Source organism: Salvelinus namaycush, chromosome 15, assembly GCF_016432855.1.
Source record: "Salvelinus namaycush isolate Seneca chromosome 15, SaNama_1.0, whole genome shotgun sequence".
Lineage (NCBI taxonomy): Eukaryota > Metazoa > Chordata > Actinopteri > Salmoniformes > Salmonidae > Salvelinus > Salvelinus namaycush.
The window spans coordinates 4,978,557-4,994,323 of NC_052321.1; the positions used below are offsets into that span (position 1 = coordinate 4,978,557).

Below are 15,767 nucleotides of genomic sequence, written 5' to 3' on the forward strand. Positions count from 1 at the left end.
AACTAACCACACTCTGTCTGCGGTGCTGTGTCCTCAACAAGATCTCACGGTTTGACTTCAGTATTCAACGTTTGTCCAGGGGACTCAACGAAAAAATGTCGACATTTATCCATTCATTCCAAATGGTTTAAGCGATAGCCCCTAAAAAGCAACTAATCCTTTTGAAAACACCCTATGTGGCATCAATATGAGTCAGAAACATTTATTATATTGTCAAAATTGACTACAAAGTCTCATCTAAAACAGAGTTTGTAACCTCAGTGTGTCACAATGAGTAAATGAGTCACAGTGAGTAAATGAAGGCAAGGTTTGATTTACAATTGTTTCAACAAATCATGTCCCGTTTTGCCAAGCTCCACGTACTAATGGTCCCTCCGCCCACGTCGCTTCCCTTCATTGAATAGGGCTCCGTTGTTTGATGGCCCTCAATGCGTACAATGTTTCATAGGCCCTATACGGATCGACCATGCCTCCACAGCCAAAGTTCTATGGTTTGTGTGACCCTAGCATGCAGAATAGGTGCAAGCATGGAGGTCGTCGGTCCCCAAGTCTGCACCAGTAATGCTAGCTTTGTGTGCAACAACCGGTGGTGGTGAGTATAACCAGAGAATATAATGACCTCTCTGGCATAATTTAGCTAACAACTTTAGATAACATTATTGCTGGTTATGTAGGTAGCTATCTTTTCAAAAAGCGAGGCAGGTTAGCTAACAAGGCAGGCTAACGTTTTTTAACAAGGCAGGCTAGCTAACGTTTTAGCTAAAGTTAGCGTATCTAGCTAACTAACGAGCTAGTTAGCTACCTCATTACAACTTAGTTACGATGTAGGTCATGCAAGTATTATTGTCATTATTTATTGTGTATTGTCTAGATACTGCTGGTTATGTAACGTTATCATTTGATAATGCTAGCAGGCCGGCTGGCTAGCTAAAGGCTAGCTAACATTAACTTACAAGATGCATTTGCAAATTAGTTCGTAGCTCATACAAGAGTATTCTGTATTGTCTAGAACTAAATAATGGATGTAGCTATGGTGGTAGCTACCTCATGTCTGAGTCTGACTAATACAGTGAACTAGGAGCGAGAAACCATAACATCGTCACTGGCCTGAATCTAATCCAATCTGGAGCTACAGTCTGTCTACATCTGTAAAGCAGAGAATTAGCGTTCACAGTAAATCAAATCAAATTGTATTAGTCACATGCGCCGAATACAACAGGTGTGTAGACCTTACAGTGAGATGCTTACTTACGAGCCCCTAACCAGCAATACAGTTAAAAAAATATGGATAAGAATAAGAAATTAAAGTAACAAGTAATTAAAGAGCAGCAGTAAAGTAACAATAGTGAGACTGTATACAGGGGGGTACCAATACAGAGTCAATGTGCGGGGCACCGGTTAGTTGAGGTAGTATGTACATGTAGGTAGAGTAATTAAAGTGAATATGCATAGATGATAACAACAGAGAGTAGCAGTGGTGTAAAAGAAGGGGGGGGGGGTGCAATGCAAATAGTCTGGGTAGCCATTTGATTGGAAGTTCAGGAGTCTTATGGCTTGGGGGTAGAAGCTGTTTAGAAGCCTCTTGGACCTAGACTTGGCGCTCCGGTACCGCTTGCCGTGCAGTAGCAGAGAGAAGAGTCTAAGACTATGGTGGCTGGAGTCTTTGGCAATTTTTAGGGCTTCCTCTGGTATCGGTATCGGCCTGGTATCGAGATCCTGGATGGCAGGAAGCTTGGCCCCAGTGATGTACTGGACCGTTCGCACTACCCTCTTTAGTGCCTTGCGGTCGAAGGCCGAGCAGTTGCCATACCAGGCAGTGATGCAACCAGTTAGGATGCTCTCGATGGTGCAGCTGTAGAACCTTTTGAATATCTGAGGAAGCATGCCAAATCTTCTCAATCTCCTGAGGAGGAATAGGTTTTGTCGTGCCCTCTTCACAACTGTCTTGGTGTGCTTGGACCATGTTAGTTTGTTGGTGATGTAGACACCAAGGAACTTGAAGCTCTCAACCTGCTCCACTGCAAATTGGAGTGGGTCTAGGGTTTCCGGGATAATGATATTGATGTGAGCCATGACCAGCCTTTCGAAGCACTTCATGGCTACAGACGTGAATGCTACGGGTCTGTAGTCATTTAGGCAGGTTACCTTAGTGTTCTTGGGCACAGGCACTATGGTGATCTGCTTAAAACATATTGGTGTTACAGACTCGGACAGGGAGAGGTTGAAAATATCAGTGAAGACACTTGCCAGTTTGTCAGCGCATGCTCGCAGAACACATCCTGGTAATCTGTCTGGCCTTGTGAATGTTGACCTGTTTAAAGGTCTTTGTCACATTGGCTGCGAAGAGCGTGATCACACAGTCTTTCGGAACAGCTGGTGCTCTCATGCTTGTTTCAATGTTATTTGCCTCGAAGCGAGCATATAAGTAGTTTAGCTCGTCTGGTAGGCTCGTGTCACTTGGCAGCTCTCGTCTGTGCTTCCCTTTCTTAGTCTGTAATGGTTTGCAAGCCCTGCCACATCCAACGAGTGTCAGAGCCAGTGTAGTACGATTCGATCTTAGTCCTGTATTGATGCTTTGCCTGTTTGATGGTTCGTCGGAGGGCATAGCGGGATTTCTTATAAGCTTCCAGGTTAGAGTCCCGCTCCTTGAAAGTGGCAGCACTAGCCTTTAGGTCAGTGCAGATGTTGCCTGTAATCCATGGCTTCTGGTTGGGGTATGTACGTACGGTCACTGTGTGGACGACGTCATCGATGCACCTATTGATGAAGTCAATGACTGATGTGGTGTACGCCATTGTAGGAATCCCAGAACATATTCAGTCTGTGCTAGCAAAACAGTCCTGTAGCTTAGCATCTGCTTCATCTGACCACTTTTTTATTGATCTAGTCACTGGTGCTTCCTGCTTTATTTTTTGCTTGTAAGCAGGAATCAGAAGGATAGAGTTATGGTCAGATTTGGAGGGTGAGGGAGAGCTTTGTATTTGTCTCTGTGTGTGGAGTAAAGGTGGTCCAGAGTTTGACAAATGGAGTTTGTCCCCCCCCCTGGTTGCACATTTAACATGCTGATAGGAATTTGGTAAAACGGATTTAAGTTTCCCTGCATTAAAGTCCCCGGCTACAAGGAGCGCCTCCTCTGGTTGAGAGTTTTCTTGTTTGTTTATGGCGGAATACAGCTTATTCAATGCTGTCTTAGTGCCAGCCTCAGTCTGTCGTGGTATGTAAACAGCTATGAAAAATACAGATGAAAACTCTCTAGGTAGATAGTGTGGTCTACAGCTTATCATGAGATACTCTACCTCAGGAGAGCAATAGCTCGAGGCTTCCTTAGATATCGTGCACCAGCTGTTATTTACAAAAATACATAGTCCGCCGCCCCTTGTCTTACCAGACGCCGCTGTTCTGTCCTGCCGGTGCAGCGTATAACCAGCCAGCTGTATGTTGATAGTGTTGTCGTTCAGCCACATCTCTGTGAAGCATAAGATGTTACAGTTTTGAATGTTTAATCTTCTGCATAGGTAATCTATTTTGTTTTCCAAATATTGCACGTTTACTAGCAGAATGGAAGGAAGTGGAGGTTTATTCAATCGCCTATGAATTATTTTCGGTCATAAGAGACGGTAGCGGCAACATTATGTACAAAATAAGTAAAAAAATAAGTTACAAACAACGCAAATAAACGAACAAAAAACACAATCGTTTGGGGACACTTAAAACGTCAGCCTTCTTCTCCGGTGCCATTCCACTAGTTGTGGAAGCTAGGACCATCCTCCTCATTGACATGTCATAACAATAAAAATAGTGAAACACCAAAAAAGTTATCGGTTTTAGATAAACCTCTACTAAATATATTCATATGTCACCAAATAATTGATTAAAACACACTGTTTTGCAATGAAGGTCTACAGTCGCCTCAACAGCACTATGTAGTGTAGCACCATGGTGTAGCCGGAGGACAGCTAGCTTCCATCCTCCTCTGGGTACATTGACTTCAATACAAAACCTAGGAGGCTCGTAGGCCTCACCCCCTGCCATAGATCTAAATAGTAATTATGACCACTTCCGGAGGACGACCTTCACCCAATCAAAGTTTTTGCAGTATGAGTATATGAGTCCATCCAATTATAAGAATTAGGATCAGAGAATGAACCTAGTGTGTTGTATTGGGATTGTGCCTCAGAGCATAATGGGGGGGGGTTCTATGTGCTGAGAAGCTTGGTGAGTTGGTGACATTATTGGAAAGGGATTTATGGATATTATTCAAATCAAATTACAGGAGACGGAGGAGGTAGATTTTAAATTCTTTTCTTAGTTTTAGAACTTTATTTTTGTGTCCAGTTAGTGCAATTTATTTCAATATATTTTTCAATATTTCAAGCTAACTTCACTAGCAGTAGCCAGTTACCAGCTCCAGTGTGCCGTTTTCTACACCAAAGCTAGCGCAAATTTCTTGACTTTTTGTTGAAATCTCTGGGGTACGTTGAAAAGGTGCGAATTAAAACCGAGGGTCGTCCTTTGCCTGAGATCAGTTTCATGAAGGATGAAAAGGTGAGGGTGTTCAACACCACCTGGTATCAAAAGTACAGCTAGTTAACGGGGAGCCTTTTCATCAACCCACCTGTACTGCTGGCTTTGCCTGCTTTTTGGAAAGCCTTGGGCGAAAGAGGGGTACAGCGACCCGAAGAACGTCAATCGTTCAGCTAAATGGCAAAACAAAAGCAGGATTCAAGTTTATGCGAAAAAAGCCGCATGGATCATGAGGAAGGTCTGCGTGTTCTAACTGCGCAACACAACGAGAAAGTTAGAAGAAACGGGGACGTTCTCAAATGGCTTATCAACACCACTGCGTTTTTTTTGGTTCATGCAAGAATTTGATTTTAGAGGACACGACGGGGGGGGGGGGAAGTTTCGCTAACAAGTGCAACTACGACAAGCTTGCAGCGGTAAACTGCACGTTTACAATGCTTTACTTGCTGAACGTATGGAACTTTCTACTGTCTTTTTCAGGGATGTCAAAATCAATCCAATAGCTTCCATCGCATCATCCATTAAAAGTTAGATTAAAGAAGAGAGGTTGACGTAGCGCATTTTCTCACTCGCGCTCAAGTAGACGTTCACCATTCCTCCTATGATAACACTCCGTACAGACGTTGTACAGACACAAGCAGAAACTCGTTACATACACGTTGCAGCAGCCTAGGCTACATCTAAACATTAGAGATCTCACCTGCTGTATGGGATGAAAACAAGACCATTTTTCAGTCTGATCAACTGTGGACTACTGACTGTACGTTTGTTAATTCCATGTGTAACTCTGTGTTGTTGTTTGTGTCGCACTGCTTTATCTTGGCCAGGTCGCAGTCGTAAAAGAGAACTTGTTCTCAACTGGCCTACCTGGTTAAATAAAGGTGAATTAAAAAAATAAGAGCAGCTGCATACAGCCTATCCATTTGGTCAGAGTAACTAGTTGGTAACGTTACGTATTATGCATAGTCCATTTGTGTGTCAGGAGAAAATGTGAATGTGATCAAATTTGGTTTATATACAAAATTGGTCTGGCTAGGCTGCCTATACATTTTCAATCCAAAATGATTAACTGGAATGAATCAATCAACATAATAGTGATGACAGATGTGAGTACATGTTTTATAAGGCCTACAGTTGCATTGGCCTGCATGATGCAAACATGCATAAAGCTCAGCCCTGTGAGTTCTATTGTCTATCAGTTGTTGTCTCTGTGTCTGGGTAAAGGAAAACGGTTATTTTCCTTTTTTTTTAACCATGTGACCTGATTAGGAAAAACTGGTCCTGTCATAGCCCGTATAAAACCTTTTTACACCTGATTAATCACTATCTTATAGGGTCCGGAGTTTTCCTGGTTAGGCTATTAACAGATAAGGAAAAACTCCAAATGCCACCAGTTTGCTTGCAGTTGTCAGTTATCATCAGGTATTCAGGAACGTTTCTCGGGCTTCCGTCATGCGTCAAGTGAGCGAGATGCACAGCCTGTGTTTTTTTAACTTCATGAATAAACGTGTTGTTCAAACCCACGATGGTGCAGCTGTAGTGGAATGTATCTGCTATTTGTATTTCCAGCTAAGTCCCCTCCTGTTCCCTGATTTTTAAGAGGTGATGACTACTCCACTCCACTACCATTGTCTACTCTCTCCTGATATGAACTGAAGCCGTGTCTCATGTGCCCGCTCATCCACTGACACATTGAATATTTCCTCTTGTTTTGATTGGGGTTTAAACTTGGAACATTGTTATACTCAGAAGTATAGGAGCATTAGTTACTAAAGAGACATGAGGGGTGGAGCCATAATGAAGCTTGGGAGGTGCTGAGCGCAAGGGAAACCAATCACATGTGACAGTACTGATAAGGAGAGAAACCATTTGAAGGCTCATATCACTTAGTTCCCTGCCAAGCGAGAATGATGCAATATTTAGCGATAAGGAGGAGACTCCACCCAAAGTGGGGTATGAATACCACCACGGGGGAAGCCATGTCTTTGTCTGAATTACAGCTGTATCGACCTTATGGGAAGAATTAAACTTGGGTAAGCTTTTCTAGTGTCCATGAGTTATTTACAATTTTTTTTAAATTAGAACCTAACACTACAAGAACTGTAAGTACCCCTATAAATTACTGTATGTAGAGTCAATCACTTACACAATCACATTATTACACATCAAATATTTTACTCCTTGCTTAGACTAACTCATTGTTAGCTCTTTTGTCTTACTGTGTAGTGTGTTGTGTTATTTTTTTGGGTGCTTCACAGTCAAATCCTGTCCTGCACTAAAGTCAAGCCTCTGAACACCTTAACTCATACCCTCATTCAATCACTGCTGTGATCCCTTCCCAATACTGTGTAAGTAGCCATCTCATTCCCCATTAATATTGTACTATAAATGTCTTTTATTAAATGCTTTAGGTTAAAAGAATTACTCTTCAACGATTTTTTAAACACACTTTGTCGTCTCCGTACGTTCCGCTCCTAGAGCGTGGGTCTCCCATCCTCCTCAAATGTTCAAGTCACCAGCCTCCACTGATTTGAACGTAAACATTTGTTTTTATCAAAAATGCGTTTTTGGGCAGAAATGCCTTCTGGAACATGTGAACTTTTAATTGACCTTAATAACAAACGTGTATGCCATCTGTAAATAAGAATACGATTGTTAAATTACGAGCCTAGTTGGTTTAGCCACTGAAAAAGACAGCCCTGATTGGCTGCGATAATGGATGGGCTGGACATGCCGAGAGATTAGTTTGGATTGGTCTGCCATGTAGCATGCTTCTGTCTATATAACATGAGCTGCTCAGTATTGTAGATAATCCTTTCTACTGCATCTTGTTGAAAGATATCGTGAAGATCTGCAGTTGTATTGTTACTGTTCACAACAGAATTTAACTACTTTCTGGAGGACGATCATGCCATGCTGTCTCTGACTCTGAAAATGAAGGGGGGGGGGGGAATTATTGAACCAGACATTGTAGTCTTCTGATGACAGTGATGGGGAAGAAATGGCTGTCAACAGTGTTGTTGAGTTTTGAAATCAGTGGAATGTCCGTTGGAAGCAGCGTATGATTGCAAATGCGGTGGGAGTCGAAAAGAGAACACAGAAAGCTGTTGTATAAAACACCTCTCTGGATTACATCTTCAAACTAAAGAGAAACCGAGGCATCCTTGACAGAGAGGGAGAAGCGTTCCTCTTTGTATACAGGTAAGAGTCTAGCTACATTTTCAGATATTATATGTTTCTAATTTTGTCAGAAAGTTGTTTTCATGGCAAGTTAAAGCATAGTGTTAGCTAGCTAGCTAACGTTAGCTGGCTCGCTAGCTAACGTTACGTGTATGAGCTGTGTAGTAATATGATTTGTATCTCAGAAAGCCATTTGCATTGCATGTTATAGCCTAATGTTAGCTAGCTAATATTGAACCTCATTGGTTAGCTAAGGGCAACCATGGCATCCATGACAGAGAGGGATAAGTTCTCATCCATATATACGGGTAAGAGTCTAGCTACATTTTCAGATATTATGGTGCTTTCAAGACCACTGTGATCTCTGAAAAATACGAGTTCAAATCATGATCTTCAGGTTCGGAGCTCTAGAAAAGAGGCCCGTGTTCCCGATTTGGAATTCCGAGTTAGATGACTGTTCAAATAGTTTTTTTCCCAGTTGGAGCTCTTTTTTTCCTGGGTACCCAGTTGTCTTGAACACACTGAAGTTGGTAGTCAGAGATTTCCCAGTTCCCAGTTCCCAGTTGTTTTGAACATAATTTCTAATTTTGTCAGGAAGTCATTTTCATTGTAAATTAAAGCGCACTGTTAGCTAGCTAGCTAACTTTAGCTGTTTAGTAATATTATTTGTATCTCAGAAATCCATTTGCATTGCTAGTTATAGCCTAATGTTAGCTAACTAACATTGAACCTAGTTGGTTAGCTTTAGAAACCTGCAGATTCATGCATGGTGGTATGGGTTAGGATTATGGGTCTAAACAAAAGACTCCACTATGCAAGTAACCATTTCACTGTACCGTTTACACATTATGTATCTTGTGCATGTGACAAATAAACTTAGATTTTACCAGAGACGGTATTGTGAAGAACAGGATTACCTGCACCAAAGTCAGATTAGAATGTAGGCCAAGGAATAGATAAAGTTTATTTTTGCAACAACTTTCACCACTTTTAGTCTTGAAATCTTTGGTTGTTCACTACACTGTGAGTCCTTAAAGAGATGGGTGGGGCTAAGGCTTAAGAAGATGTGATTAATGCTGAATGGGTGTAGACAAAGGAGCTCTCCAGTAGGTACCAAAACATTCAAAGACTATTTTCTCAAAAGTGGTGTTACAAGTTTATCAACTTTCAAAGCAGAATTACTTTCCCATTGTTCCTCAACTGTAGTTTATAATATACAATTTTCTAGCTCTGAGTCTCTACTTTTATCCAATGTAAAAAATAAAATAAAAAAATAAAAAATTCTACCTAGGACCGAATCAAGGTTACCACAGCCACAAAGTCAAAATTGGCTATATCGGTTAGGCATAAGGTTAGTAGTGTGGTTAAGATTAGGGTTATAGTTAGGGTTAGGTTTAAAGTCAAATCAAATTTTAAGAAGAGAAATTGTAGAAATAGTTTATTACTTTGTGGCTGTGGTAACAAGTGACGACCTAGATTGAGTTTGACCCCAGTTACTGCCCTGATGACACAGACAGCTTCATCGGCAACGGTAATGTGTGTTATGTGAAAAGTTGTATTAAAAAATACCCGGTTTGATAAACTAGTAGGTTAATTACCCAGCCAAGCAGATACAAGTAGTAGAGTAATTTTGGTTGTGCATTATCAAAAAGCTTTTTCCTTTCTTTAGAACAAAATGCAATTTCCCACTTGACTGTCTATTATATCACCCTGTCACATACCTTCCCAGTCAACAGCACCTCAAAAGATGAGGGAATACATTGTTTAGGAGGATTGCCTGCTGCAGTTGTTCGAGAGATGTCCAGTTTGCAGACGACAAACATTCAACATAGAGAAGACTAGCAAGAGGACCATCAGCATCACGCAGACATGCCCTCGCTGTGAGCATTCCTATAAATGGAACAGGGAGGACACTTGAATCAAGTTGGTGACATTTGACCTGGTCAAAGGTCAAAACAGTTTTGTCCCAATTCACCTGCATAACCTATAGCCTGGTGGAACCAGCCTGATCGCTGCATTTGCCATTCTATTTCACTTCATGATATCTGAACCGTGAATGAGCTGATCTACGCTACCTTGATGGGTGCTGACAAAGACCTCACCTCCTGTCTCACCTCCTGTCTCACCTCCTGTCTCACCTCCTGCTTGCTCGACCAGCAGTCGGCGATGGGGAGACCAGAATTAGGTAGGTTAAGTCTGACCCGTTTTAAACTTCAACATAGTATATGCTTGTTTATCAGATATCACCTATCCTAACTGTCACTGGTAATAGAACAGTGACTGTGTGTGTGTGTGTGTGTGTGTGTTCACAGAAACATGTATGGAGCCAGAACATGGAGACTTGCTGTGATGCAGTTCAGACTGGCTTGATACTGATGTCTCTGAATGGAGAAAGACCTGGCACTCGGCATAAACATTTTACTAGACAACTTGTATTTGTATTGTATTTTTTTTCTTATTGAATTGAATGGTATCAGTCAATATGGGGAGGGAGAAACCCTGTGTATTCTGCACCGGGATCAGGTATCAGTCAATATAGGGAGGGAGAAACCCTGTGTATTCTGAACCAGGATCAGGTATCAGTCAATATGGGGAGAGAGAAACCCTGTGTATTCTGAACCAGGATCAGGTATCAGTCAATATGGGGAGGGAGAAACCCTGTGTATTCTGGACCAGGATCAGGTATCAGTCAATATGGGGAGGGAGAAACCCTGTGTATTCTGCACCAGGATCAGGTATCAGTCAATATGGGGAGGGAGAAACCCTGTGTATTCTGATCCAGGATCAGGTATCAGTCAATATGGGGAGGGAGAAACCCTGTGTATTCTGGACCAGGATCAGGGATCAGTCAATATGGGGAGGGAGAAACCCTGTGTATTCTGCACCGGGATCAGGTATCAGTCAATATAGGGAGGGAGAAACCCTGTGTATTCTGCACCGGGATCAGGTATCAGTCAATATGGGGAGGGAGAAACCCTGTGTATTCTGAACCAGGATCAGGTATCAGTCAATATGGGGAGGGAGAAACCCTGTGTATTCTGAACCAGGATCAGGTATCAGTCAATATGGGGAGGGAGAAACCCTGTGTATTCTGAACCAGGATCAGGTATCAGTCAATATGGGGAGGGAGAAACCCTGTGTATTCTGCACCATGATCAGGGAACTCCTGTTGTATGCGGGACACCACACAGGAAGTTATGACCACTGACATGTTACCATGGTAGCCCGATTACCACCACACAGGAAGGTGTGACCATCTGACATGTTACCATGGTAACCCCATTACCACCAGACAGGAAGGTATGACCACTGACATGTTACCATGGTAGCCCGATTACCACCACACAGGAAGGTGTGACCATCTGACATGTTACCATGGTAGCCCCATTACCACCAGACAGGAAGATATGACCACTCTGACATGTTACCATGGTAACCCCATTACCACCAGACAAAATGCCGATAGGCACAGTATCTGTATCGGCTGGGAATGACATGAAAGGTGTACATTGTTATATTAACAGAACACTGATTCTGTGGTATTATGTAAATAGTTGTTTATTCTACAAAGATCTGCTACTACATTTGAAAGTTATCAAAACACTTAGTTTAGAATATCTACATAAATGCAGCAATTGCGTTCTTCTTATATTACTCAGTAGGCTACTGACCTATTCAAAGCTTCATCTGGCATCTCACCGTACATCTGCCTGTAGTTACTGAACTCAACCTGCAGGGGGAGGTTTGTTGTGATCGAGTGGGGAGGAAACAGCTGTGGCCAAGGTTCTGACAGACGGGCGTGTCTTGGTGGTGGCAAGGACACACCCGAAGAAATACCCACATCAAAGCACACCTCCAAGTCAACTCACGTTTGGCTTCTATCATGGCCGCCAGCATTTCTTGAGGAGCAAGCCAGAAAACAAGGTTAAACCACAATACGATATATTTATTGATAATATACCAAATACGTGCAATGGTATCAAATACATGAGTTTGATGCCGTCCCATTCGCTCCGTTCCAGACATTATTATGAGCCGTCCTCCTGTGTTACATTTGTATACAATCACATACACTGAGTGTACAGAACATTAGGAACACCTTCCTAATATTTGAGTTGCACCCCCCTTTTACCCTCAGAACAGCCTCAATTCATCGGGGTTTGGACTCTACAAGGTGTAGAGAAAAGAAAGAAAGACTTCCACAGGGATGCTGGCCCATGTTGACTCTAATGCTTCACACAGTTGTGTCAAGTTGGATGTCTTTTGGGTGATCGACCAATCTTTATACACACAGGATGTTTTTTTATTTTTTACCTTTATTTAACTAGGCAAAGTCAGTTAAGAACAAATTCTTATTTACAATGACGGCCTACCAAAAGGCCTCCTGTGGGGACAGGGGCTGGGATTAAAAATACTAATATAGGACAAAACACACATCACAACAAGAGAGACAACACTACATAAAGAGAGACAACACAACACTACATAAAGAGACAACACAACACTACATAAAGAGAGACACCACAACACTACATAAAGAGAGACAACACAACACTACATAAAGAGAGACACCACAACACTACATAAAGAGAGACACCACAACACTACATAAAGAGAGACACCACAACACTACATAAAGAGACACCACAACACTACATAAAGAGAGACAACACAACACTACATAAAGAGAGACACCACAACACTACATAAAGAGAGACACCACAACACTACATAAAGAGAGACACCACAACACTACATAAAGAGAGACAATACAACACTACATAAAGAGAGACAACACAACACTGCATAAAGAGAGACACCACAACACTGCATAAAGAGAGACACCACAACACTACATAAAGAGAGACACCACAACACTACATAAAGAGAGACACCACAACACTACATAAAGAGAGACACCACAACACTGCATAACGAGAGACACCACAACACTACATAAAGAGAGACACCACAACACTACATAAAGAGAGACAACACAACACTGCATAAAGAGAGACAACACAACACTGCATAAAGAGAGACACCACAACACTACATAAAGAGAGACACCACAACACTACATAAAGAGAGACACCACAACACTACATAAAGAGAGACACCACAACACTACATAAAGAGAGACACCACAACACTGCATAAAGAGAGACACCACAACACTACATAAAGAGAGACACCACAACACTACATAAAGAGAGACACCACAACACTACATAAAGAGAGACAACACAACACTACATAAAGAGAGACACCACAACACTACATAAAGAGAGACACCACAACACTACATAGAGACAACACAACACTACATAAAGAGAGACAACACAACACTACATAAAGAGAGACACCACAACACTACATAAAGAGAGACACCACAACACTACATAAAGAGAGACACCACAACACTACATAAAGAGAGACAATACAACACTACATAAAGAGAGACAACACAACACTGCATAAAGAGAGACACCACAACACTGCATAAAGAGAGACACCACAACACTACATAAAGAGAGACACCACAACACTACATAAAGAGAGACACCACAACACTACATAAAGAGAGACACCACAACACTGCATAAAGAGAGACACCACAACACTACATAAAGAGACAACACAACACTACATAAAGAGAGGCACCATGACACCACATAAAGACAGACACCAAAACTTTACATAAAGAGAGACACCACAGCACTACATAAGAGGCACCACAACACTACATAAAGAGAGACAATACAACACTACATAAAGAGAGACAACACAACACTGCATAAAGAGAGACACCACAACACTGCATAAAGAGAGACACCACAACACTACATAAAGAGAGACACCACAACACTGCATAAAGAGAGACACCACAACACTACATAAAGAGAGACACCACAACACTACATAAAGAGAGACACCACAACACTGCATAAAGAGAGACACCACAACACTACATAAAGAGAGACACCACAACACTACATAAAGAGAGACACCACAACACTACATAAAGAGAGACAACACAACACTACATAAAGAGAGACACCACAACACTACATAAAGAGAGACACCACAACACTACATAAAGAGACACCACAACACTACATAAAGAGAGACACCACAACACTACATAAAGAGAGACACCACAACACTGCATAAAGAGAGACACCACAACACTACATAAAGAGACAACACAACACTACATAAAGAGAGACACCACAACACTACATAAAGAGACAACACAACACTGCATAAAGAGAGACACCACAACACTACATAAAGAGAGAGACAACACTACATAAAGAGAGACACCACAACACTACATAAAGAGAGACAACACAACACTGCATAAAGAGAGACACCACAACACTACATAAAGAGAGACACCACAACACTACATAAAGAGACACCACAACACTACATAAAGAGAGACAACACAACACTACATAAAGAGACACCACAACACTACATAAAGAGACACCACAACACTACATAAAGAGACAACACAACACTACATAAAGAGACACCACAACACTACATAAAGAGACAACACAACACTACATAAAGAGACACCACAACACTACATAAAGAGACAACACAACACTACATAAAGAGACACCACAACACTACATAAAGAGAGAGACAACACTACATAAAGAGAGACACCACAACACTACATAAAGAGAGACAACACAACACTGCATAAAGAGAGACACCACAACACTGCATAAAGAGAGACACCACAACACTACATAAAGAGAGAGACAACACAACACTACATAAAGAGAGAGACACCACAACACTACATAAAGAGACAACACAACACTACATAAAGAGAGACAACACAACACTACATAAAGAGAGACAACACAACACTACATAAAGAGAGACAACACAACACTACATAAAGAGAGACAACACAACACTACATAAAGAGAGACCTGAGACAACAACATAGCATGGCAGCAACAACATGGCAGCAACATGGAAGCAACACAACATGGTACAAACATTGTTGGGCACAGACAACAGCACAAAGGGAAAGAAGGTAGAGACAACAATACATCACGCAGAGCAGCCACAACTTCGCTACACTCGCATTAACATCTGCTAACCATGTGTATGTGACAAATAACATTTGATTTGATTTGAACTGTCAGTGAGAGTGTCCATGATTGAGTCTTTGAATGAAGAGATTGAGATAAAAGTGTGCAGTTTGAGTGTTTGTTGCAGATCGTTCCAGTCATTAGCCTCAGGAAACTGAAAAGAGGAGCGACCCAGGGATGTGTGTGCTTTGGGGACCTTAAACAGAATGTGACTGGCAGAACAGGTGTTATATGTGGAGGATGAGGGCTGCAGTAGATATTTCACAAAGGGAGGAGTGAGGCCTAAGAGGGTTTAATAAATAAACATCAACCAGTGGGTCTTGCAACAGGTATACAGAGATGACCAGTTTACAGAGGAGTATAGAGTGCAGTTATGTGTCCTATAAGGAGAAATGGTGACAAATCTGATGGCCGAATGGTAAATAACATCTAGCCGCTCACGAGCACCCTTACCTGCCGATCTATAAATTATGTCTCCGTAATCTGGCATGATCATCTGAATCAGGTTTAGTTTGGCAGCTGTTTTATTTAGTAGGTGTCACACCCACTTGGGAGAAGCTTTTATTTCTGGAGTCAGATTTCTTGTAGAAAATGCCAGTCTCTGAACAGCAGGAGGGGACTTCAAGGCCTCTGGGTTTTGGTGGGGTAGCCTGCCATTTGTTGGGCTCAAAGGCCTCGACACCTCTCGCTTCACACGTCAGTGTTAATTGAGGTTGTATCTCTTTGTCCTCGCAAGCTTGGTATCCTTCAGTCTCAGTTCCTGGTTGGATGGTGTTTTCAGGTTTCCGTTTGTTTCCCAGAGTATTTGCTGTATAGTTTGGGAATAATAATCATTGGGTGTAGGAAGCATTCCAGGTAATTCCATCCAAAAATCAGGTTGTAGGTTTGGAGTTTTGATTTAGAGTGAAGTGAAGGTTATGTTGTTTAGGGTAGCATCCTGTA

General features: G+C 41.8%; 1 protein-coding gene across 1 annotated transcript in view; it reads right to left on the reverse strand.

Moving 5' to 3' along the window:
• LOC120059732 (E3 ubiquitin-protein ligase TRIM9-like) overlaps positions 1 to 15,767 on the reverse strand; it is a 1,105,060-nt gene that overhangs the window by 979,080 nt on the left and 110,213 nt on the right. The gene's annotated exons all lie outside the window — the stretch shown is intronic.